This window comes from Tamandua tetradactyla, chromosome 16 (assembly GCF_023851605.1).
Source record: "Tamandua tetradactyla isolate mTamTet1 chromosome 16, mTamTet1.pri, whole genome shotgun sequence".
Taxonomy (NCBI): Eukaryota; Metazoa; Chordata; class Mammalia; order Pilosa; family Myrmecophagidae; genus Tamandua; species Tamandua tetradactyla.
The window spans coordinates 81,309,801-81,335,322 of NC_135342.1; the positions used below are offsets into that span (position 1 = coordinate 81,309,801).

General features: G+C 53.6%; 1 non-coding gene across 1 annotated transcript; it reads left to right on the forward strand.

The window, feature by feature from the left end:
• The first annotated feature begins 2,314 nt into the window (after window positions 1-2,314).
• Window positions 2,315-2,419, forward strand: LOC143660435 (U6 spliceosomal RNA). The gene has a single exon (XR_013164039.1). It is a non-coding gene; the product is annotated as a U6 spliceosomal RNA (small nuclear RNA).
• Window positions 2,420-25,522: the final 23,103 nt, after the last annotated feature.

The window sequence follows — 25,522 nt, forward strand, 5'->3', positions numbered from 1 at the left end:
TTCTGTACAAATACTTCCTGTCAGCACCCCTGGTTGAAAAGGCCCATGGACAAAAGAAGAAATGCGCACATGGCTGTCCTTCCCCTCACGCCTCTGACTGCGCAGCCGCTCCTTTCCATCTGTGTCTGGGTTTCCCCTCCCGGTGGCTGAGATCAGGGGGTCGCCTTGCGTTTGTGCTGGTGGAATTGCTGACTATTCAAGCAGCAGTGACTTTTCTAGTAAGGCTAGACCCACACAGTAACTTTCTGGCCTTGGAGAAGTTCTGTGGGGGTTCCAGGTGCAACACAGGACAGTGGCTTAAGCACTAGGGAATGGCTGGGGAAAATGAACACGGTGATGCTTGGGTACATGTGATACTGCTGTGGGTACCACATGATGGTGCTTTGGGCACCACTCAACAGGCCAGAAGAAAGGACAATGGAAGGAACCATCTCTTTCCCTGTGAAGCCCCCAGTGCTCCTCTCCCCTGTGTTTGGAACCACATGCTGGCTTGCTCGCTGGCCCCTCCACTGGGCACAGGACCCTGGAGGGCAGAGGTGATACTGAGTTCATGTCAAACCCCCTCCTGGTGCTGGGCACAGAGTTGGCTCTCAGTAAGTATCTGTGAAGTGAATCCGTGATGGGCAAGGCGGGGTCAGAGTGGAAGCTTTTTGGGGAGGTGGGATTTGAGTTCTGGAGTGTGGGTTCCACTCAGAAAAAGTGAGAGGGTGGTTTTACATGAGACTTGGAATCAAGGGTGCTGGAGTCCTACAAAAATGGAAGGGAACTTGGAGACCAGCCAGCCGAGGCTCCAGCCAGCAGCTAGCACGGTGCCTTGGAAGACATTTTAAGCTAAAATGTGCCATTCATTCATCTGGGAATGAGGCTGCCATGAGGATGACGCCAGCCCCTGCCCTCAAGGAAAATGGACACGTAAACGAGCAGGAAAGGTCATTAGATTGTGGTGAGCGTCTGGGGAAGTGGACAGAGCCCAGTGAGAGAGCTGCCATGCAAGTTGATGGCAAAGCCTCTTCCAGCCACACTGAAGCTAAGCCTGAAGGAAAAACAGGGGCAGCCCCCACAGAGGGTCAGGAGGTCCTTCCAGGGAGCAGCAAGAGCAGTGCAAGAGCCCTGGGGCTGGCGTGGCGGCTGAGCTCCCGGCTCAGGCGGGGCGTGCATGTCAGAGCACGGTGACGGGAGGTGCCAGCACAGGTTTCTCAGTCTGCACTGCCCACGAATGTCTGGAGGCCCAAGTGGCATCTGCACCAGCAAACAGGATGACCCCGAGGTGGGGGTTGAGGACCCCTGGGCTAGAGGCCAGCGGATCCAGGTGAGTTGCTGCAACTGGTGAGCACTAAGGGGGATGGACAGAAGCAGTTGGTGCAGGGAAGAGGGCCCGGGAAGAGGCTGCAACACCGAGGGGCCAGGCTGTGGGGAGGGGCCATGGCTGCCCCCACTTGGGGCGTTTCACACGGGGCCTGCGGAGGGGTAGGAGTTAGGCAGGTGGAGGGGTAGAGTGGGCGTAGGGGGTGGGGGGTGTTCCAGGCTCAGTAAGCTGTTGAGAGGAATGGATCGACCTACAATGGGCCGGAGGTGGGAGAGAAATGGGAGGGACGCCCTGGCCCGGGGGAGCTGGGGGCTTCCTCTTAAAGCAGAGAGTCCCTCCAAAGTAGACCCGGAGACAAGGATGGAGAGCCAAGAGTTTACTTAAGGTCCATCCCAGGAAGCTCCGTTAGTGAGTGGGGAAGGGAGTCAGGGATGGGAAGGAAGCCGGGCACCAGGCGTCTGGAGCAGTGGGCACCAGGGACCTGGCCTTCCTGGGGGCCTCGGGCTGCACAGAACACGCCTCAGGGGCATCTGCCGGAGGGGAGGGCAGAGGGGATGCTCTTCCAGACCGCACGGGCTGAGGGGCTGGGGTCCCTGGGGCTGTCAGCCTGGCCTGGGGGCCAATGGGCTCACGCAGTTGGAGAAGCCCCAGAGAAGGCACCTGCGGCACCTACCCACCTGCGACATGATTGCAGAGCAAGTGCTAATCGGCCCCTTATCAGGATCATTTAGCGAGCTTAGAAAAGTCAGAACACACGCTCACCCATGTGTGCACACACTCACGCACACACACGCACACACGTGCACATACACACTCACGCACACACACACACCTGGTCTGATTCCATTATCTGTGCGAAGGTGCAGACATCAGAACTTTAACAAGTTCCTGGGAGATTCTAAGGCGTGGCTGGGGAAGACCACTGCCCCAGAGTCAGGAAGCCCCCAAAGTGTAAAACCCGGGTGCCAACTTGATCTGAACCCTGTGCCCTCAAAAGGAAACCTCCATGCTTGCTTCGGCCCCACATACACAAAAACTGGAATGATACAGAGACAATTAGCCTGGCCCCTGCGCAAGGATGACACACAAATTTGTGAAGCATTTCATGTTTTTTTTTAAAAAAAGGAAACCTTCGGGTCTGCGATGGAGCAGGGTAGCCGGCCCCTGGGATGGGGCGGTCTGTGAGAAGTTTTTAACACGGCCTGTTTCTCCGTTTCCTTTAAGATTGGCAGACTTCCAATGGCACATGAGGAAGGAGAAAAATTAGTGCCAATCCTTTAGTCGTAACTTTGCGATGAAGTCATTGTGCAGGGAGAATGTTCAGTTTCCAGAAGGTCCCCCAGTGGAGAGAATCCCACCTCTCATGGGTCACAGAATGCCCCGCAGCCCCCTGGGCCTCCAGACCCCCGACCCCTGCCATAGTCCCTAAAGCTGCAGGCTGGCACTTTTCAGTAGGAGAATGGAGAATGTTAACCTTTCCACGAGGCCTGCCTGTCGAAAGGAGGTGTGTGTGTGTGTCTCTGTGGGTGGGGGGCTGCTTTATTGTTAAAGGCAGGTAGGAGAAAGTCTCCATAAAAACAGGCAGGAGTTTATTAAAACCCCAGCAGGTGTGAAGGTGCAAACCTAGCACGGCAGACCTGAGCTTGTTCCGGGGCTAAGCACGTTCCTCTCCCACCAGGCGAGCTTTCCTCAGGTGGGAACCTCAAGCAGATGGAGCCGGAGGAAGCTCCCCTGCGCAGTGACCAGTCCAGGCGGGCACGGCCCAGCAAACCCAAGCGTCCTGGAGAAGGCCTCTGCTCACTACAGCGCCTTGGGAAGACTTTGATCTTTCACCCCCTGTGGTGGGGTTATTAGGGGTGACCAACCAATATGGAATGCCTGCCTGGCAGCACCAGGCCAGGGACCGAGGCTGGGGATTCTGAGCTGGGTGAGACCCTCCCACTGCCTTGCATGATTCTGGTGGGGACAATCAGGGAAAGCTGCCTGAGGGAGGAGACATCTGAGCTGGTGTTTTTGCCATTTTTATTATTTTTTTTCTTTATTGTTGTTTTATTGTCTTCATTATTGTTATTTATCTAAGACATATAACATGTTATATTTTCTTTATCCCCTTCATTATAGTATATGACATTATATGTTACACATATTATAATATTCTCTATTATTACCTAATATTACTCAGTATATTATTTACTCTCTTTATTACAAATGTCCACTGTTGAGAGCTTAAAGAATAAAAGTGACTGATATGGCATAGAAACCCCTCAAAGCTCCAGTGACCATGCGAACTATCACCCTGCTTGGGGCACTTCTGAGATGAAAGGGCTGCCATTTAAACCGGGGATGCCCCAGCCCCTCATGGCACTGTGTCCTCTGATGGCCACCGTGGGCATTTTGACCTCTGGCCTCTTGGTCACTTGTCTGTGAACACACAGGCAGCAGTTTAAAGGAAAATGGGATCTTGCTCTGCATTCTAATTTTAGGGTGACCGTAGGCTCCATCATTCAAACTGGGAGAGTTTGGGAGGGAGGGAAAGAGTAGAGCTAATTTTGCTGGGACAACAGGATGTATGGCGCTATTTTGAGTCCTGATTTTTTTCCACTTAAAACATCATAAGCATCTTTCCATTTCAATACTTTTTCCACAAAAACATTGCTGACTGCAACCTGTGTGCCCCATCCCCCCAGCCGAGTGCCTCGGTGGCCTCTATCACGGACAGCTGGGATTATCAACCTTCTAGGAATTTCCTCTGCAAACCCATGGGTATCTATTCAGACAAATCCCTAGAAGAAGGGCGTTTTAAAATATCTTCAGCCTGGGAGTTTCCTCCACGGGAGCCATCTTTTATTAACGAGGTCTGAACTTGGTTTTGATATTCTTCCTTCTGGGGAAGTTGCAGGTTGGCACTGGAACAAGGCAGAGCAACTCTGATTTTACCTGCTTCACATATGGGGCTTCTGCTAGTCAAGCTTGAGAATCACTCAGCTGGTTTAATCTCTCTTCTTTCAGTTGAGGGTGTTTCCCACAGAGGTCAGCTGTGCTGTTTGAGGTCACACGTTTATTTAAGGTGGGGGTGAACTGGAGACCAGCCCTCTGATTGCTAGAAAAAAGTCTATTCCATGATATGTATTTCCATTGCCTCCATCAAATGACATTTATATCTGATGGTGATGATGATGGTAATGAAGGTGATGGTGATGATGGTGATGATGATGGTGTGACGATGGTGATGATGTGATGATGATGATGGTGATGGTGATGAAGGTGATGGTGATGATGTGGTGGTGATGGTGATGATGGTGATGGTGATGATAATGATGATGGTGATGATGATGGTGATGGTGGTGATGATGATGGTGATTATGATGATGATGGTGGTGGTGATGATGGTGATGATGATGGTGATGATGGTGATGATGGTGATGGTGATGATGATGATGATGAAGGTGGTGGTGATGATGATGGTGACATTGGTGATGATGATGATGACTAATGTTTTACAAAAGATGGAACTTACCATGTGCCAGGGCTTGGGTTAACCCTTCGCATATATTGCATCATTTAATTCTCATAGTTACTGTGTGAGTGAGGGATTATTACTATCCCCACTTTACAGACTAACATACTGAAGCCAAAGAGATGAATCCCTTGCTCGGGCTCAACAGTGACGTTTTAGAAGCACTCATGCTGGGAATAGCGGCACAGAGGAGATTAAAAAGGTTCTGTTTCTTTTGGAGCAGCCAACATAACTAAAATTTTGTTTTTACTTGGATGGTTTGTATAGTGTATGACTGTATCTCAATATAAATGCATTAAAAAAAAGTGTTTTTCCTCGTTTGATGATGTTAAACAATGCTCCATTAGCCTCTGAAAAGTAAAGGTCACCAGCACCCCCTTACCTTTTCTTTTCTTTTCTTTCCTTTTCCATTTTTATTTATTTACTTTTAAATATTTGAGTCTCTGTTTCATTTACAGTATGAGAAATATTTGTCCCTTTCAAGGTGCTTATTCATCCTGGAAAACTGGCTGCCATCCAGATGCTGTGTTTTTCAGGTGTGAATGTAAATGAGGGACTCCAATTCTCAAAACAGAACACAGTTAAGTATCGTCCATTTGTTGAAAAACCTTTAAACCTCACACTGTTTACTTCATTGCTTTTGCCTTGTTTACTGTACAAAAATAGCACCACAAACATATAATGAAAAACAGACAAGGCAGATGGAGTGTGTGCTGGATTTTCCATGCGTGCTCAGCATTTTCTGATGACTTGGCAGACAGTGAGAGGGGATGGACGGACGGATGGACTGAGAGTCAACGCAAGATCGTAGAACATCAGAGAAGCCTCGGAAAGCAGATCCTCGGCTGGGAGCAGCAGGGAGGCAGTGGCTGGGTGAGCTGGCTTGCCGCTCAAGTTGCCCTCTGTGTGGATTCTTCTCAGACCTTCACTGGCCTTGGAGGAGAGCAGCATGCAAGGGGCAAGGATAGAAGGGGGGGTGGATTCATGGACCTCCAAAATCTCAGCCTGTGGGAGGAGAGCAAGAGGGACCAAGCAGACGAGTGAACAGTGCCAGGGGGAACATTCTATGATGGGGTGCCAAAGGGACAAGTCTGGTTTTATTTTTTCCCTTTTCCTAGCTGTACAAGAAGACAAGGGTTCCCCACCGCCCTCTCTAGTACCTTGGGGCCCGGCGACTCGTTGTGCCCAATAGGCCATGGCAGAAGTGGCACGTGCCCTTTCTGGTCCGAGGCCACTGGAGGGCAGGGTGAGCTCTCTACACTCTCGCTGTGCTAACTGTGTCTAGAAGTAGAGCCTTGGTCATTCTGGGGACCTGACTCACGATGGAAATTGGGGTCCCTGCTCAACTTTTTTGAACATGTGGCATGAATGAGGGAAAAAAAAATTTGTCTCAACCTTAAGTCTCAGAGATTTCAGGGCTAGTGTGTCACTGCAGCACAATCTCACCTGGCCTGCTGGACAGAGCGGCAACCACACTGCTTCCGGGGTGCTGGGAGAGGTCAGCGGGTGGAAATGGCCCAGGACAGAGCTGGCCAGGTGTTGAAGGAGCTGGCCGAGTGACAAAGTAGAGGAAGTGCATTCCAGGCCGAGGGGGCAGCGTGTGATAATGCCAGAGGGGAGCTTTGTGTATCTAGGAAAATGCAGGAAGCTCCAGCTCTCGGGGAGTGGAGTGTGCTGATGCAGCTTAGGGAAGGGCTGGGCTTGGACGACGTCATGACAGCCTTGAGAGTCACAGAGGCATTTTGAGCAGGGGTGACAGGCTCACGCCGCATGCTGGAAGGACGTCGGCTCCAGGGGGAGAGAAATCCCATTTCATTCTTCCACTCATCCATAGCTATTCACTCACATTTGCTGCAGGCCTACTGTGTGCCAGACCCTGTCCTAGGCACTGAGGGCACAGACGCAAATCCCTACCCTTCAGGGGTCACAGGTGGGGGACAGCGGTGGGGGTGGGGGTGGGGCAGAGCCTGCTGGTCAGTGTGGCCTGTGTCCTTTCCGGGTATTTTGTACATCAGTAAAATGCTCACAGCGTTTCAGGGCGACCGTGTTGCAAATAAAAGTCCGAGAGTGTATCCTGGGAAAGAGAAGAGGGCAGAGCCGCCTCCAGACCCCCGCGCTGCGGGCCCAGCTCCACGTGCCTCTGCCACGGACACGACGCCAGCGAGGCACCTGGGTCCAGCGGCTCCTGGATGAAATGTGCAATGTGTTAGCTGCTCTGCGCTTTATAATAATGTTGTAAGGCAAAAATTATGCAGCCGAGGCAAATAGCTGTGTTGTTTAGGATGAAGTTGAGTAAAAGGCAGGGAAGAGGTTGTTCATTCACAGTTAACTTGAAAAATATATGTTAATCCGAATTTCCCTGCAAAGTGAAGCACAGACTTCCCACGTGGCCAGCAGTTCCCCTCTAGGTAGATGCCAAAGGGATTGAGAAGAGGGACACAGACCTGAGGGGACACTCAGCACCACCCAGAGGCCACGTGCCCCTGAACCGACGAGGCGAGCGCAGCGGCCTCCCCCTGCCCTGGCTCGTCCTGCAGCCGAGGAAGGAACGGAGGCCCATGTCCGCTGCCAGGCGAGGAACCCAGAAAGCTCAGCAAAAGAAGCCAGACACAAAGGGCCACATATTGATGACCCCATTCGTATGAAATGTCCCAAACAGCCAAATCCATGAGGGCGAGCAGGTGGGTGGGTGCCAGGGGCTGGGGGGGGCAGGCGGAGGGGGTGACTGCTGGGGGCAGGGGGTGTCCACTGGGCGAGATGAAGACGCACTGGGACTAGAAAGAAGTGGTATTTGCACAACATTGCGAATATTCCAAAGCCCACCAAACTACACTTGAGAAGAGTTCATTTCATGTTACATGAATTTCACCTCAATGAAAAAGGGTGTTAATGGAGGATGGTCCCAAGAGCAGCAGATTCACCCATTTCCAGCAACGTGGGGAAGAGGCCCCCATGGAGGAGAAAGGGCCACTCCTCTGGCGCCCACCCGCCCTGAAACAAGGACGACGGCGTCTTCTCCCGCTGCCTCCCATGGTGACCCCCTTCCTTCCCCTGGACCCTACAGACGCCGTGTCCACACTCACCCCGTGGGGCGCTGGGAGAGCCCAGAGACGCGTGCATGGACGGAGGGACACCTGGAGAGAGAACGCCAGGTGGAGGTGGGGTGGGGGCACCCTCAGAGTGCCTGCCCTGGGCAGGGGCACCCCAGGAGCCCCGAGGAGGGGGCTGTCCAGCAGGGACGCCCCCGCGGCTCGCCCCTGCCTTGGGGACCACTCCTCCACTGCACAGCAGGGGCTGTGGGCAGCTGCTCCTCCGGCCACCTCCAGGCCCTGCACTGTGGACAGTACAGATGTCAGCGACTCGCCGTGTTTATTTTTTACTTTTTTTGCACACGGAGCCAGCTATCAAGTCAGCCACATGGCGCTTTTTTCATTTGATGACATGGGTTGAAGGGGAGGGCACGTATCTCAGCTGACACAGAACTGCCGATGTGTTTCTTTGATGGCGAGATAAAACCCGTCCCCTCCAGAAAAAAAGTGGGGAGAGCACCCATGCAAGGCAGAAGCTCCCGGGGTGGGGCTGGCCAGGCTCGAGGTCTGTGTGAAATGGGGGACATGGGCTTAGCGTGGCAGAGCTGGAGACCTCTTTCCACCTGTCCCCACTGAGCTGTGTGACACAGGTGAGCCTCCCGCATTTGCAGGGGCCGAGAAATGCAGCCCCCAGCTGCGGTGCTAGCTGGCTCACCTGTCTTGGGTGATTCAGGGACCTTTATTCATTCAGCACGTGCTTGTCCCTCCTGTCACATGCCAGGTTTTGTGCTCAATTATGGGGACACGATGGTCAGCCAAGTGGACCCGCTCTTGTCCCCATGGAACTTCCAATTGAGTGGAAAGAGAGGACAGCGTGGTCCAGAGAGGACAGGAACCCAAGGGTGGCCCTGCCTCAGCACCCCCGCCTCGTCCTCTCCTCCCGCTGCTCTGTCTTCCCTTGTGGGTTGGCATTTCCGTGCCGGGACCATAAACAGCGGCATTACAGGCTTTCACTGGACATCTCTGAGCTACCGCCTGGGGCTCTCTCCTGACCTGCACCCAACCCCTCCCCCCTGGGACCCACCCATCCCACCCATGGCCTGGTTCCGTCCACCCGCTCTGCAGCCTCACCCACAACGTTTTCCTCCTTCCCCCGCAAATCCGTACCCCTAGGCCTGGCCCCGTCTCCTTGCTCCCGGGACGCCTCAGTGCCGTCTGACGGGATGAGTGGTCCTTGACAAACCCTGAGTGATCAGGTCTCCCTACTCAGAGCCCTGCAGCAGCTCCTACCTCGCTCAGAATGCAGGGTGCAGCTGTGCAGCACCCCAGGGCCCCGAGTCCACGGGTGTCCCCCACCCCCCACCCCACCCTGTAACCCTCCCCCCTCCCCCTCCCCCCTCACTCCGCTGCAGCCACAGCTCTGCCGGCCTCAAGGCTCTTGCTCTTTCTGTCCCCTCTCCTAGAATGCTCTCCCTCTGATACTTGCCATGGCTCCTATCTTCTCCTCGGGCCTTTACCCACGGACCCCTTTCAGCACAGCCCTGCCCGACCTTCTCCTGCCCGTGAAGCACACCCCGCACCACGCGCCATTCCCACTCCATTCGGCTGTGTCTGTGCTTTCTAGTTACCCACTTTGTGGATCGTCCCCCACCCCAGAATATAAGCTCCATGAGGGCAGGGTCTGCACTCACCGCTGTGCCCGCCCTTACTCCCATGGAAGGGCAGTGGCTGGCACTGAGTGGGTCCTTGACCAAACGCTCCACGTTTGTTTCGCCTGCTCTGGAATTTCCGGGACCTGAAATCTGAGGCATGTGGCCCCTGGGTCGCCTTCCCTGCACAGCATTCCACATGGGTGGAGACCATTCCTTCTTGTCCCGGGCTGGGGGCCGCCCTGTGAACCCCAGAGTGCATCATCTACTCCATGTGCCTGGGGCTGTGCTGAGGACATCCCAGTCCTTGGTGGTCTGAGTTTGTATCCCTTTGGCTGGTTGCTCGGGGCAGCGTGGGCCAGAGCGTGGCCGCTCCCTGAGCCCAGCCCTGAGAAAGGGCCAGTTCCCTCCCACCGGGTCAGGACACCCAAAGGGCCAAAGAGGCGGCTGAAAAGTCCCAGGATTTTGGAGCTTCTCAGAAGGTATCCCAACTAGAGAGGGCACAAATACCTGAAATAGCTCCTTATCTGAAAATCCCTGATGTTCTTGCAAGCAGTGGGGGCAACCAAAGCTATAGGCTGAGCCCCCAGTCTTGGGGTTTGTTCATATGAAACTTATCCCCACAAAGGATGGGTCAAGCCTACTTAAAATTAGGCCACAGGTCACCCCCAAGAGAACCTCTTCTGTTGCTCAGATGTGGCCTCTCTCTCCAGCCAAGACAACAAGCAAATGCACCACCCTCCCCCTGTCTACGTGGGACATGACTCCCAGGGGTGTGGACCTTCCTGGCAACGTGGGACAGAAATCCTAGAATGAGCTGGGACTCAGCATCAAGGGATTGAGAAAAACCCTAGAATGAGCTGAGATTCAGCATGAAGGGATTGAGAAAAACCTTCTCGACCGAAAGGGGGAAGAGGGAAATGAGACAAAATAAAGTGTCAGTGGCTGAGAGATTCCAAACAGAGTCCAGAGGTTATCCTGGAGGTTATTCTTACACATTTTATTGCCATCCCCTTTTTAGTTTAAGGTGTATTAGAGAAGCTACAGCAAAGTGCCTGAAACTGTAGAGCTGTGTTCCTGTAGCCATGTTTCTGGAAGATGATTGTATAATGATATGACTTTTGCAATGTGACTGTGTGATTGTGAAAACCTTGTGTCTGATGCTCCTTTTATCTACAGTATGGACAGATGAGTAAGAAAAATATGGGTTAAAATAAATAAATAGGGGGAACAAATGTTAAATTGAATAGATTGAGATATTAATGAACATTGAAAGGGAGTGGTAAAGGGTGTAGAAAAAAAATAGGGGAACAAAGGTTAAAATCTATTGAGTAGAGGGAAATACTAGTGGTCAATGAGAGAGAGGGATAAGGGGTATGGATGTGTGAGTTTTTTCTTCTTTCTTTTTATTCCTTTTTCTGGAGTGATGCAAATATTCTAAAAAATAATTGTGATGATAAATATACAACTATGTGATGATATTGTGAGCCATTGATTGTACACCATACACAGAATGTTTATATGTTAAGAATGATCATGTTTGTATGTTATTTTAATTTGATAATACAAAATAAATTAAAAAATAAAAAGCTCCTATCTAGCCTTCGAATTTTAGGAAAACAACTAGTAACTTAAGAACCGAGTATATTGTGTTTATTTGCTAATTTCAGGGGGACTTTGTGTGCTTCTAGAAGCTTCCAGCGTCCTGCTCACAGCCCTCTGCCTCCCTCTTTGAAACCGACAGGGTGGGCCGCGGTGGCCCCTGTCACGCTGACCCTCTCTCCTCCTAGCGACCCATGACTACCTCGGCCCCTGCCCCGCCCACTCGGGAGAATGTCCCCGTTCATGGCCAGTATCTCAGTGCCACCTTCGGCCTCAGTTTCCCTGTGTCACACGCACTTCAGTCAGGCTTCGTGGATTGGGACGTGGCATCTTTGGGGGCTGCTGGTCTGTGACCGCCGTGGCCATGCCAGGCTTTACGGCCAGTGGTGCTGCCCCACCTGTCCTGTTTCGGGGACTCCACGGTCGGCCCATCGCGGCTCCCCAAAGCCATTCCAGTGACGTGGGGCCACGGCCGGCTGCACAATCCTCCTGTGCATGACATTTAGGTGGACGGAATGGTTTGCTCTTGGCACAGCCTGGAGTAGATGCCCATTTAAAGTTGCTGTTAAGGCGCTGACACCTGCCGCTCTCATGAATGCCAGGTGGACACATGTGAGCCACGCCGGGGCCCCAGGAAAGGGGCTGCCCCCTCGCTATCCCAGGACAACGCCTGAGCGTTTCATCTAAATGTGAGGGCCACATCGCTCCTTTGCTCTCACAAACCTGAAGTCCCACTGCGTCCTGCCCTACGCCCCCAGGGGCTCAGCTCCCTGACAGCACACTGCCCGGTCTCCCTTGGCTTTGCCACCCTCATCCCCAGCCATGCCCCCGGGAGTGAACCAAGGTGAGAGGGCACAGGCTAATCCACTCCAGCTCTGCGTCCCCACCTGCTCACCTGGGCATGCCAGTGGGAGGCGGGGAGGTACGGGGACCCTGTGGCTGAGAAGGGCATGTGGATGCCAGGCATTCCCACCCGAGCAGGCAGAATCCCTTCCAGAAACCCCAGTTTTGAGGACTCCTTCAGCATTTAGTGACTCTTGAGTCCAAAGCTCTGTCTCAGCAGGGTTCTGGCTGACCTGACATACGCTGACAATGGCACATTCTTTCTTTGCTGTTTAAGCCCCTGAAAGCACCAGGGAAAACAGACTTGTGGCAGAGCCCTTCCCCCGCCCCCCTCCTCCCCTCTGGAGACACTGCTCCCGGCCCCCCACCCTGAACCCATCACCTCCCAACAGTGACCAGAGAAGCAGGCTTGTGAACCCGACAGCCACAAGCATTCCGGTCCCCCTGACCCAACCCGCCTCCCTGCCCGGTGTTGTCAGGAACGACTGGGGGGTGTGTGGGGGGCATGGCAGCCAGACCTGCTGAGGACCGGGCCACAATTGTCTCGTGTCATTTTAGGGACCTTGGGACCCCCATCCCTGGGAAAATCCGGGCATGCTGGAGAGGGGGTGCGGCTGCCTGCTGGTCCTGCCTTGCTTTCAGCCGGAGTGGGGCGCTCAAGGTCAGCCCGCACCCCAGCGTGAGGGAGCACTGCTCCCGCTCACCAACCCTGAGGCTTCGGACAGGTCTCTCACCCTCTCTGGGCCTCGGTTTCTGCGGTTATAGAAGGAGATGTGGGGCAGAGCCTGGCGGTTCTCAAACTCGTTCGCCAGAGAACCTTTTCTCTGTTCAGTTGCTGGTTCTCACACGGCACTCGCGGCCATGTGGGCTCGGGTCTTCGAGAAGCAAACACGAGGCGGAGTTAGGGACGTGAGGGACTCACTGGGGAGGGGGGTGCCTGGGAAGGTAAGGGGGAGTGAGAGCGAGCAGAGAAGAGGGGAGGAAGGAGGTGAGGGGGCAGGAAGGAGAGCGGCCTGCAGCTCCGAGGTCTTGGCCAGGCCGAGGGGGGCCCTGAGCATGGGGTAGTGGTCACAGTGGAGGAGTTTGTTACAGGAGACCTCAGGCAGGCCAAAGAGGGGCAGAGGGAGTGGAGGCTGGTCACGCTCTGCCCGGGGAATCCAGGAAGCCTTCACAGAGGAGGTGACTTGCCATCTGGACCTTGTGGAAGGGGCAAGAGTTCCCCTGGAGCAGCAGAGGTGGGGGAACATGGTCAGGCATGGAAAGGCACAGAGGCCTGGCACCCCCAGCTCTCGCCTCAGCGGTGCAGACACAGCAGAGTCCCGAGACCCCGTCAGCAGCGTCATTCACCTCACCTGGCACGATGGGGCGGGCCACTGCCAGCTGTCTGCCAGGCTGTCCGCTGCACTCAAGGCCGTCTTTGAACAAAGTTGCAGAGGGAAGTCACCTGGACCCATCAGACATTTCCTCCCTCCCGAGAAGCAGGCGGGGCCGTGGCTGCACAGCTTTCCTCCCTCATCCACACGAGCCCCGGGTTGCGGAAGTTGCCCCTAGGAGACGCCCTTGTGGAGGCCATTCGGAAAGGGCCTGGGGTTGGGGTTCAGAGTTAGAGGAGCCAGGCGGGTACTGGGTGCACGCTCGCCTCCTCTTTAGAGTGGGGTGATGGCAGGGAGCTGCGGGAGCTAACAAGGTACTCAACAAGAGGGCGGTGAGGAAGGGCTCAGCTAGGGGCTGGGCTGCCATGAGGGGTGCTCGGGCTTCCCCTCGGACACCCCAATCCAGGGCCAGCCTGGCTCCACTCAGGCACAGGCCAATCCTGCCCCCACCCTTGTCCAAAACAGAACCCCCCCGGGGGGCATAACTGCCCTAGTGTTTAGTTTTCCTTTCTTTGGGCGAGGGGATTTTAGAGAAACGCTGTTTCTCTCTTTTTCAAACTGAGGCTCTTCTGTTAAACGTATCGGTGGTGTTTTAGTTTACTACCTGCCAGAATGCAACATACCAGAAACGGAACGGCTTTTAAAAGGGGGATTTATTAAGTTGCCAGTTTACAGTTCTAAGGCCATGAAAATGTCCCAATTAAAGCAAGTCTATAAAAATGTCCAAATTAAGGCACCAACAAGTGGTTACCTTCACTCAAGAAAGGCCAGTGAAGCTCAGGGTTTCTCTCTCAGCTGGAAAGGCACATGGCGAACATGGTGACATCTGCTAGCTTCCTCTCCAGGCTTCTTGTTTTGTGAAGCCCCCTGGGGGCGTTTCCCTTCTTCATCTCCAAAGGTCTCTGGCTATGTGGACTCTCCCGGTTCTCACGGCTCTGATTTTCTCCAAAATGCTTCCTCTTTTAAAGGATCCCAGTAAACTAATCCAGACCCACCTGGAATGGATGGGGTCGCATCTCCTTCTAACCAAAGTTAATACCCCCAGATGTCCCATCTCCATGGAGATGATCTAATCCAGTTTCCAACCTATAGGATTGAACAGGGATTAAAAGAAACAGCTGCTCCCACAAGATGGATCGGGATTAAAACAGGGTTTTTCAAACCAGCGCAGTGGGCCTTGAAATGAGTCGTTTGTTTGGGAGATGACTTCCGGAGCCGAGGTAAGGCTGGGGAAGGGGGCGAGACAGTCAAGTGCACGTCCATGGGCAGTGATCCACGTGGACCACAGGGCAGGTGGAGGGCAGAGTGAGACTCCAAGCTGGGGCAGGGAAGCTGGTATTCCCCCACCCCACCCCGACCCCTCCCCACAGGCAGCCCTGAACCAGGGCGAGTGGACTTGTGGCACTGGGACAGATTTCACGTGGAGAAAAGCAGGTGCCCGGCACAGAGCTGCTGGTGGGATGGAAAACACCTGTGCAGTCCCAGGTGCACTCTGGTGCCTCTTCAATAGCAGCGTCTGCTCATTTTCCAGGAAACTTTCTCCCATGTGTCAGGAGCACACTGTTTTCAGCTCTGCAGTTTCGATGGGATTGGCCTCTGGTGGCGGACCCCATTGACTTAGTCCAAGCAGCATCCTCGAGATAAGGACTGGCTATGAGCAAAAGCAAAGGCAGAAGAGAAGCAGGGGATACACCTTAGTCTCCCTCCATCACCCACTTCCACCCACACGTCGCCCCCCACCAGGGTAGAGTGGGAGGATTTGGGAGGTGTAGCTGCTGAAACCTCAAGAGAAGACTCTGGAATAAGGGGGCACTGAGCTTAGGTTGAGAAAGTAGCCCGTGCTGTGGAAGGCAGAGTGGGGAGACCACCAGCAATTGTGCGCTATGGTGTCATTGAGCTCCTGGATCAAGCCTCACCTGATGACCACGTTTAAGCTGTCTGGTTGGATACACCAATAAGCTCCTTTATTGCACAAGCCAATTGAAGTCTGCTTTTCTGTCACTTGGAATTGGATAAATCCAAAGTGAAACAATGTCCTAGCTATTTGGGAGAAGTGAAATAGCTGGAGTGCCCAGGGTCTTATTGAATATTTTCCTTAGGTGTAGGCCTGGTCTCTGGGCCAGCCTTGCCTGATGCTGACTCCCTCCCTGCCTGCTGAGGCTGCCTCTGCTCAAGGCTAAGAAAGGGCTTGGGGTTGCAGGGTCTCCAGTCACCCTCCAGATGGGACCTTCATGTCCAACACCCTGACACACCAGCCATTCAAGGCTCAATGTCTTGCCCAAGAGGTGTTGGCTGGCCACCGCGTCCAGTAGTAGCCCCCTGCTGGCTACGCCCTCCTTCACACGTGCCAAGAGGGAGATGAAAGGAGCCCCCGTTTCGCAGTTGGGCAGCCTGAGGCCAGGAGACGTCAAAGCCCTCGTCCAAGTTCGCTGGGCCCGAGAAGGCCGGTCAGCACCTGGGCGCAGAGCAGCCCAATTCCCGAGTCTCCTCTGAGCCGTGGTGCCCCAGTGCGCCCGGCAGGCCTCCGGGAACGGGGTTGTACGCTCCTTAAGAAATGACTTCATGGGCACGTGGAGTCACATCCTCATAGAGAAAATTACTAACAGTGGAATTCTATTTGAGCGCCTTCATACTCTGCAACCGCTTCCACTTTGCTGTTCTTTTTATAGGAATGGGTGGCCACGCTCGGGACAGTGCACAGCCCCTTGTGCTTTGAGTTCATCATTTAGGACTTTTAAGAAGCTCAGAAGGACAGAAAAGCAAGTTCGCTCTTGAGCCAGACTTATTTCCACCTTATCTTCAGCATTTGACCATTTCTTCTTCTCCCCTCCACAGATATGTCATGTGGAAAAAAATTATCTCCATTATTTATGTGCATGAGAATCTGTTTATTCCTCGTGTCACTGTTGTATAATCAGCATTCGCCCTCGCCGGGCCATGTTTGCTTGCTCTTGCATCCAAACGCTTGACAAGAAAGAGGCGAAGTGTTCACCCGAAGCTGAGAACTTTAAAGAATGACTCACACCACTAGGCTCGTTCCAGAACGCTGCGGAAAGATTAACCTGCTCGAAATGGCCACGGCCTAACCGCTAGGAAGCTATTCCTAAAGATGAGCGTGCTCCCTCTTGCTCCCTCTCGCTCTTTCTCGACACACACACACACACACACACACACACACACACACACACACACAACAAAGAACACTGTCTTTGACTTACCATGAGCTTTTTCCTCATTCCCTAGAACGTTTCCATTTATTTCCTGTCCTTGGGAAATGGAAATTTCTAAATCCTTTTGGGGTTTCTCATTAGGATGCTGACAAATGAGAGAGAGAGAAGAACTTGAAGCCCACCACATCACCAAATATGGGATAAAAATGTGCCCTCTCTTCTCCTCCCCACCGTGCGCCCGTGAGCCGCGACCGCGGGGCTACCCCCGTGCCCCCCGAGGGCCATTCCTCACGGGCCGAGCCGCCCTGCCCCAGCCAGGCCCACCAGCCGCGGCCACACAGGCTCCGGGTGAAATTCAAGAAGCCGGCGGCTTAACCTCTGCAAACAATGCTGTGCTTTCTCTGAAGCCCCCTGACCTGCCCCGTCTCTCCGGCTTCGGGCCTGATTGACAGGGCCCCTGGGACGCCGTCCGGGCTGCGGCCTTTTCTGGGCTTAGTGGCCCTCGCTGGCTGTCTGGATGGTCCAGTGGGGACCGATCTTTCAGGGTTTCCTGCCAAAAATTCCTGCCTGCTCCTTCGGAGGCAGGCGAAGGGACCGGTGAGCAAGGGACCCATCCCCTGTGTGGCCTCCAGGAAGACCTCCGTCTGCCCAGCCCCCCATTTTCTCCACCAAGTGCACGCACCACCCCAAGAATGCCTCTAAGTTTTCATCCCAGGCGCTGCTTAACGTTCAGAGATGAGCTGCGGGCTGCGGGTGGGAAGTTTGGCCCCCTCACCGGACTGTCATCACAGAGCTCCGTGAGAACCCCGCCCCGAATCTGCACCCCGGGCTGGCACCCATGCAACCCGGTGCCCTGCAGCCAGCCCCCTTCCTGACGAGGCCGTCCGCCCGGCCAGAGAGCCAAGCTGGAGGAACGCAGCTGGGAAGTGAATGCTGAGCACCTACTGGGCGCCAGGCTGTGCCGTCCGAGCTCGGCCCTGCGATCTGGGGACCCCCAGGCCATCTCGGGGGAAGTCCTCTGGGCCAGTCTGCAGGCAGAGAAACCGAGGCCAGAGGCCCAGTACCAGTGGCAGCCCCACAGGCGAGCTGCCTGGGACTCACACGGAAGCTCAGCGGCTCTGCCTTCCAGGGAAGCCCCGCTGTGCCCGTGAGACGTCTTCACGGTGGCAGCCCAGCATGTGGGTGACACCTGATGTCGGCCAGGTGCTCCCCAGAAACAGAACCAGCAGGATGGATGGGTTCGTGTCAAGGGACTGATTTTAAGGAACTGGTCCATGGCACTGCGGGGCCTGGCCAGACCTAACCCTGCAGGTAGGAGCTGAGGCTGCATCTGGAGGCAGAACCCTCCCCTCCGGAGGGGAGCCCCTTTACTTAGAGTCAGCTGGTCGCGTGTACTGACCATGCCCACCAAATGCCTCCACAGCCACACCTGGATGCCTGCTTCATTAAATACCTGGGTGCTGTGGCCCAGCCAAGCCTGGCCATCAGAGCCTGTGGAAAGGTCCAGAAAGGATGGGCTCCAATGCCTCTCACGTCTACAGGACGGCACGACCTACCATTCACCCCCCTCTCTCCTGCTGCTCCTGCCTGCTGCCTCCTTCCTGCCTTCAAGCCCGAAGGCCTGCCTGTGATGGGCGGGTGCCGCTGATTGTCCCCTTGGGTGTGATGTGTGTTTTTACCGCAATCCACACACAGCAGTGACCTCCTGGTCTCCCTCAGGAGGGTGCTGAGCTACCATCGTGCCCTGCCCTGCCCTGCTCCTGCCTGCCGGTCTCCCTCAGGAGGGTGCTGAGCTACCATCGTGCCCTGCCCTGCCCTGCTCCTGCCTGCCGGTCTCCCTCAGGAGGGTGCTGAGCTACCATCGTGCCCTGCCCTGCCCTGCTCCTGCCTGCCGGTCTCCCTCAGGAGGGTGCTGAGCCACCATCGTGCCCTGCCCTGCCCTGCTCCTGTCTGCTCGAGCAATCCACCCACAGCAGTGACCTCCTGGTCTCCCTCAGGAGGGGTGCTGAGCTACCATCGTGCCCTGCCCTGCCCTGCTCCTGCCTGCCGGTCTCCCTCAGGAGGGTGCTGAGCCACCATCGTGCCCTGCCCTGCCCTGCTCCTGTCTGCCCGACTTCGGCTTGTTCACAGCAGGGTTGGATCCTCAGGAAGGTTTTGCGGGAAGGGCCCCGAGACGGCCTGCAGACTTCTCCGTGCACCCTGGAGGATGGCGGCACCGAATGGGAGACGCGGCCAATCCCTGGACTCTACCCTCAGAACTGCAGGCTTCGAAGGACGTGGCCAAGGTCACTGCCAGGCGTGCGGGGTCCCGAGTAAATCCACCCTCGGCCCCCGTGCGACCTCGAGGACATGAGTTAATAACTGTAAACAGTTATTTGGTTCCTTTTTACAGACACATTTGGACTGTATTTCAGGCAATTTTATGGGCAAATGCTATTTCGAGCTTTCCCAAATCACCGAATTGCACGTGAAACACTGCAGGGCTCACATCTGGGTTTAGATGCGCAGCCCACATGCGCTTGGTGGAAATCTGCAGGGGCCTGGGAACCCCGAGGCCTGGGAACCCCCAGGGCTGGGCGCTGACCCCCGAGCTCTCCCAGTGGGGGCTGCCCACCTCCACCCTCGGGCCCAGTGGGCCAGGGCTAGGCCGCAGGTCCCTGAGAAGGGAGGGGGAGGGGAGGCTGGGCGGTCACCACCAAGACCAGGGTCCTCTCCGGGACCCCCATGGCCCACGGCTGTGACTCCTGCCTATGGCCTGGGCCCGAGCGGGGTCACCACACCGCCTCCCTCCCCAGGCGCCCGGGTGCTGGCCCCCCGAGCTCTCTGGGAGTGTCCCACGGGGGCTGCTCCCTCTGCCTGGAACATTCTTCCTGAAATACCCCTCCCCCCACCACACCATTTTCCCTTGGCTCCAGCTCAGGTGACGCCTCCACCAGGAAGTGTCCCTGACTACCAGGCCAGGCCCTCTCCTGGACGACCCTGGGGGGCCTGCAGCTGAGCTGGGGGGTCTCGATCCATCGCTGGGTCAGGTGGAGGGTCTTCTGGATGTGCTCAGCACCTGCCCCAGGTGCGCGTTGGGGGCTGACCCTCCAGGGTGTGGGTGGGCTTCAGCCAGCCAGTGGAGGTCTTCACTGTGAAGAGCGGATGCCCCCTGAGGAAGAGGAATCCCGCCCCAGGCCGCGGCGCCAGCTCCTGCCTCAGTTTCCAGCCGCCAGCCTGCCCTGCAGATTACAGACTTGCCCACCCCGCAAAGCATAGGCCAATTCCTTGAAATAAATCTCTGCATATATATATATATATATATATATATATACACATCTTCCATTGGCGCCTGTGGGCTTCCCCTCTGAGCCGAGCCCCAGGCTGGATCCTGGAGCTGCAGCGAGGAAGGAGTGGGAGAAAGCTGACGACACCCAGACTTTACTACAAGACGAATTCCAAGATCACAATTGTGATGAATAAGCAAAGCACGCTTATTTCCGGCACGCAGGGCGAGGCATCCAAGCCATGGCCTGGACCCTCAAGGAGCTTACAGTCGAATCGGGGCTGTCATGTGGCACCTCGAGGCTGAAATGAGCAGGTGGAGGCCAATTGGCTTGGGCCCCATCCCCCGTCCAGGCTACGCCCGCCAGCAGCCCCAGCTCGGAGACCCCCCGCCGGCCTGATGCAGCTAGAGCATCTTCTTCCTGGAATTCTCCAGACATGGTTCTGAACCACAGGCGCTGGCCTGTTTTCCCAGCACAGCGTGTGCATGCATTCTCTTGCCTCATGTCTGTGGGATAAATCCACCTCTAAGCCGGAGACTCCTGTTTCCCTGGATCAGAGCTACCTGGGACAGTGTTTAAAATGCAAATCACTGGCCTGGGGAGGCACAGTCTCTAGGGGAGGGCAGAGAGCCTCTGCCTTCCAAATAAGCTTCTCTCTGAACCCTGTAAACCAAGGCCATGGGTTCTAAGTTTCTCTAAACGAGTAAGCTGCTGCCCCTGGGTGCTGTATGCATCACCTCCGCTAGATTTAGCACCTCCTGGCTCCCTGGGCATGGCTTGGAGTCTCCCCCTGGATGCCAGCACAGCGCTCAGTACATTTGATGTGTTCATGAGATTCTTGCTGATTGATTCCTTCCTTATTTAATACAAAATCACTATCTTGAGGGCAGTGCGATGGTGGCTCAGTGGCAGAGTTCTCACCTGCCATGCCAGAGACCTGGGTTCGATTCCCACTGCCTGCCAATGTGGAAAGAAAAAAGAAAAAAGAAAAAATTACCATCTTGAAATTCACCTTATAACAAAATATAGACTATAGAGGCTCTGAGTGTTCTTTTTATTTTATTTATTTTTTTAAACTTTTTTCTTGTGTAATACGACATATATACAAAGGAAAGAAAGAAGCAACAGCTTTCAACGCGCTTCTCCACTAGTAGTCACAGGACAGATCCCAGATTCTGCCAGGGGGCCACCACACAGCCCCCCAGATTTCTCCCTCCAGCTGCTCCAGAACTTTGGAGGCTAGAAGGAACAAATAGCTTTTTATCACCAAAGTCCCCCCCTTTTTACTTTGTGTGTGTGTGTGTGTGTGTGTATGAAAAATAACAGACATAAAAAAGAAGTAAATTTCAGAGCACAGCACAACAATTAGCTGTAGAACAGATTTCAGAGTTCGGCATGGCCCACAACTCCACAATTTTAGGTCCAAGACACTGATCAAAAGAAATATCAATACAATGATTCAGCAATCATACACATCTGCTAAATCCCATCTTCTCTGTACAACTTCACCATCACCCCTGATCCTTCTCCCACTCTTTAAGGGTATCCAGGCCATGTCCATTCTAACTTTTTCATGTTGAAAGAGGCTGTCAGCAATAAGGGGTAGGGAGATGGAGCTAGTCGATGCCCCGGAGAGGCTGGCCCCTCCAGTCCTCAGGATTTATCTGGTCCGGGGGCCCATCTGAAGTTGCAGCCTCTGGAAAGCCACTCTACTGCATGGAACCTTTGCAAAACCCCACATGTCACCCTAGGAGTTCTCCAGGATTGGCTGGAATGGCCCTAGCTGGGGTTTGGCAAGTTATGATACGTGGCAATGTCCAACTGAAGCTTGTATGAGAGCAACCTCCAGAGTAGCCTCTCGACTCTATTTGAACTCTCTCTGCCACTGATATGCTATTGGTTACACTTCTCTTCCTCCTTTTGGTCAGGATGGCATTGTTGATCCCAGGGTGCCAGGACTGGACTCATCCCTGGGAGTCATCTCCCACGCTGCCAGGGAGACTTTCACCCCTGGGCATCATGTCCCACATAGTGGGGAGGGCAATGATTTCACTTGCAGAGTTGGGCTTAGAGAGAGTGAGGCCACATCTGACAACAAAAGGGGTCCTCTGGAAGCAATTCGTAGGCATCTTATAGGTAGGCTCAGCTTCTCTGCCACACACCCAAGGCTCACAAGAGTAAGCCTCAAGATCAAGGGCCGGCCCAGTGGCCTGGATGTCCCTCATGTTTGACACAGCACCAGGGTTTCCCCGATGGTTAAGTTCTCTGAGTATTCCTTATAAGGAGAACTGGGGCTTCTTTCTGGACTCTGCAGCCACTGCTGGTTCTCTTCTTTCTTCCTGTTGACAAGAACAAGAACCCACTGCAGAGGCTGGGGTGCCAGCTGCTCACTCCCAGTACCCCCTGCAGCTGGGGCTACCCCGTTAGCCCCGTTCTGACCATCGAAGCCGAGGGGAACACTTCTGGGTACTCTGGGCTGGGGACGGGAGCCCCTTATGGGAGAGGATTTTCTCCCTAATGAGGAAATTCATGGGGTAAGAGCCCACCCCTCCCTTCTGCCTTTGGATACTACTGTGTGAGAAAACACAGAGAGTTGGAAGCTGCCATTCCAAGACCAGGAGGTAACCAGCTGCAGGAAGCTGGAAAATAACCTTGGAGTCTCTAAGGACGATGATGAACAAACCTGGGACCCCCTGCCTCCTGACACCTTGCTTTGTGGGGTCCTTAGAGGACATTATTGCTTAAACCACTATTAGTTGGGTGTTTTATTACTTACGACTAAGGGCTGTGGAGCTGCAACGTTGCTATTCCATCCCATTGTTACGGAATGCTGCCCCCAGGAATTCCAGGAGCTAAATGAGGATTAGGAATGCCCGGGGGCTTCTCACCACCTCCTAGGTCCCTGACAGCATCAGGGAGCCCCCCTCCCCCCAGCCTCACAAAGCCAGCACTGGCTGGCGCCTGGCGCTTGGTACCTAGCCCTCCCAGGACTAAGTTTTCTCCAACAAAAGAGGAGAAAGACCGGTGAGGAAATGTGAGCCCCATCTTCTCCTCCATCCTTCCAAGGGGCTTCTTCTTTGCCCTCTGCCAATTTAGCGTCTTTCTCCCTCCACCCTCTCTGACCTCTCAGCCCCCATGTGTGGCCTTCTGGGGAGCCCCCTGGCTCATCTCTCTGTGTTTGAGGGGTGTACTTCTTAGGTGCTAATACACGCTTTGCTGTTGGACAATCGGCCATCCTGTTCACAAGAAATGAGCTGGACCCCCTCACTCTAATGCCACAGACACCGAAGCCTCACGTTTCTGGGCTGGCCTCAGTTTCCCTGGGATGCTCTGCCCAGGTGGGCAGCCTCGCACCAAATGCTGTCACCATAAAACACACACTAGACACCTGACTTCAAAGACTGTGCAAGAAAAGAAGGTAAAGCAGCACACCCATAGTTTCGGTGTCAATCGCATGTTGACATGATAATGTTTTGAGACACTGGATTAAATAAAATGCATGATTAAAATTAGTTTCACCTGACTCTTTCTTTTCTAACGTGGCCACTAGGAAATGCAGAATTCCACAAGTGGCTTCCGTCTGATCGCTCACGGTATGTTTCTATTGGGCGGCGCTGCTCTGGGGGGACAGGAATGACTTCCCAGAAGCAGCTCCCCACAGCGCTGATGCCCCCTCCCTCCCCTCTGCCCTCTGCCCTCTGGCCACACCACCCTGCCTCTGCCCAGGACATGCCAGGCTGACACCTGCAAAAAGAGACCCCCCCCTTCCCCAAAGGCCCTGGCTGAAGCGCCTGCTCTCCATCCATTGCTCCAGTGTGTTCCTTCCAGCACACGCCTTCCTCGGAAACTGGGTTGTGTATTTCCACACAGGGTCTGCTGCCCACCTTATCCCTGGTCAGGGACCCTGTCCGTCACCTTCTTGAATGTGGCTCCACCGCCTGGCACTGTGTCTGGGCCTTGACGGGTGCCGACCATTTGCTAATGAATTGTTTTAAATCTATCAGTAAGGACACGGATGAAAGAAGGTGCTGTCTGGAGGGGCGGGCGGACGAGCACACAGCCCTTCCTGCAGATGCCAGCGTGGGGTGCTGGGTCAGCCGCGGCGTGGGCGAGCCCCCGGGGAGTTGTGGAAAAGGCCCAGGGTGCAAACGGGCTCCAAAAACAAGTGGGAATGTTTGACGCATTGCAGCAGCCTCTCCTTCCCTGCACGCCCTCCCTCCTCTGTTTTCGTTTGCACATTTCCCTTCAGTCATTTTCCACTTGTAAACATGCTTGTCAGGACTGAAACTGTACATATTTTCTTTTCTGTTTTAAATTTAACGCTGTATCACTCACATTTTCTCAGGTTCACGGGCTCTGAAATTAGCTGCCAGAAATTCAAACTTGTATTTTGCCATTTTGAATTTTGATAATCATATATGTTATTATGGGACAGGGATTGGTAAAAATACCACCTGTTTTTGTAAATAGAGTTTTGTTGGCAAACAGCCATGCTCACTCATTTGCATGTGGTCTGGGGATGCTTTCACACTACGACAGCAGAACCGAGCTGCTGGGACGGAGACCGTGTGTGCGGGGGGCCCGCGAACCTGTAACTATCTGGCCCTTTAAGAAAAACACACCAACCTCTGTTCTAGACATTTAGGTAGTTTCCAGTTACCAGCAGTTAGATAATCTGGCAGGGAATATCTTTATACATTTGATTTTTAGCTTTTGATGCCACTTTTCCTTGGTATAAAATCTCAGAGAAGGGAAGGAATTCAAGAAAAAACTCCATTTACGATAGGAACTAAAAAAATCAAATATCTAAGAATAAACTTAACCAAGGATGTAAAGGCCTAGTGCACAGAAAACTGCAAAACATGGCTAAAAGAAACCAAAGAAGACCTAAATAAATGGAAGGACACTTCATGTTCATGGAGCAGAAGACTAAATATCATTAAGACATTGATTCTATCCAAAATGATTTACAGATTCAACATGATCCCAAATAAAATTCCAACAGCCTACTCTCCAGAAAGGGAAAAGCCAATTATCAAATTTATTTGGAAGGGTAAGGGGCCCTGAATAGCCAAAAACTCTTGAACAAGGCGAATGAAGTTGGAGGAATCACAATCCATGACTTTGAAGCTTACTACAAAACTACAGGGGCCAAACAGCATGGTATCGGCAGAAGGACTGATATAATGACAAATGGAACTGAGTTGAGAGTGCAGCAATAGACCCGTGCTTCTATGGTCAATTGCTTTTTGGCAAGTCTACTCGACTGGGAAAGACTAGTCTCTTCAACAAATGGTACTAGGAGAACTTGGGTATCCATATGCAAAAGAATGAAAGAGGACCCTTTTCTCATACCATGCACAAAAATTAGCTCAAAATGGACCAAATAGCTAATTACAAGAACCAGGACTACAAAACTCCTCAAAGAAAATGTAGGGAAGCATCTTCAAGATCTTGTGTTAGGCAATGGCTTCTTAAACTTTATAGACAAAGCACAAGCCACGAAAGAAAAAATAAGTAAATGGGACCTCCTCAAAATTACAAGCTTTTTTGCATTGAAAGACTTTGTCATGAAAGTGAAAAGACAACCTACTTAGCAGAAAAAAATATTTGGAAATCACATATATGATAAGGGTTTATTATCCAGAATCCATAAGAAATCCTACAACTCGACAATAAAATGACAAACAACCCAATTAAAAATGGGCAAAACAGTTGAGCGGATATTTCTCCAAAGAGGATCCACAAATGGCTATAGAACACGTGA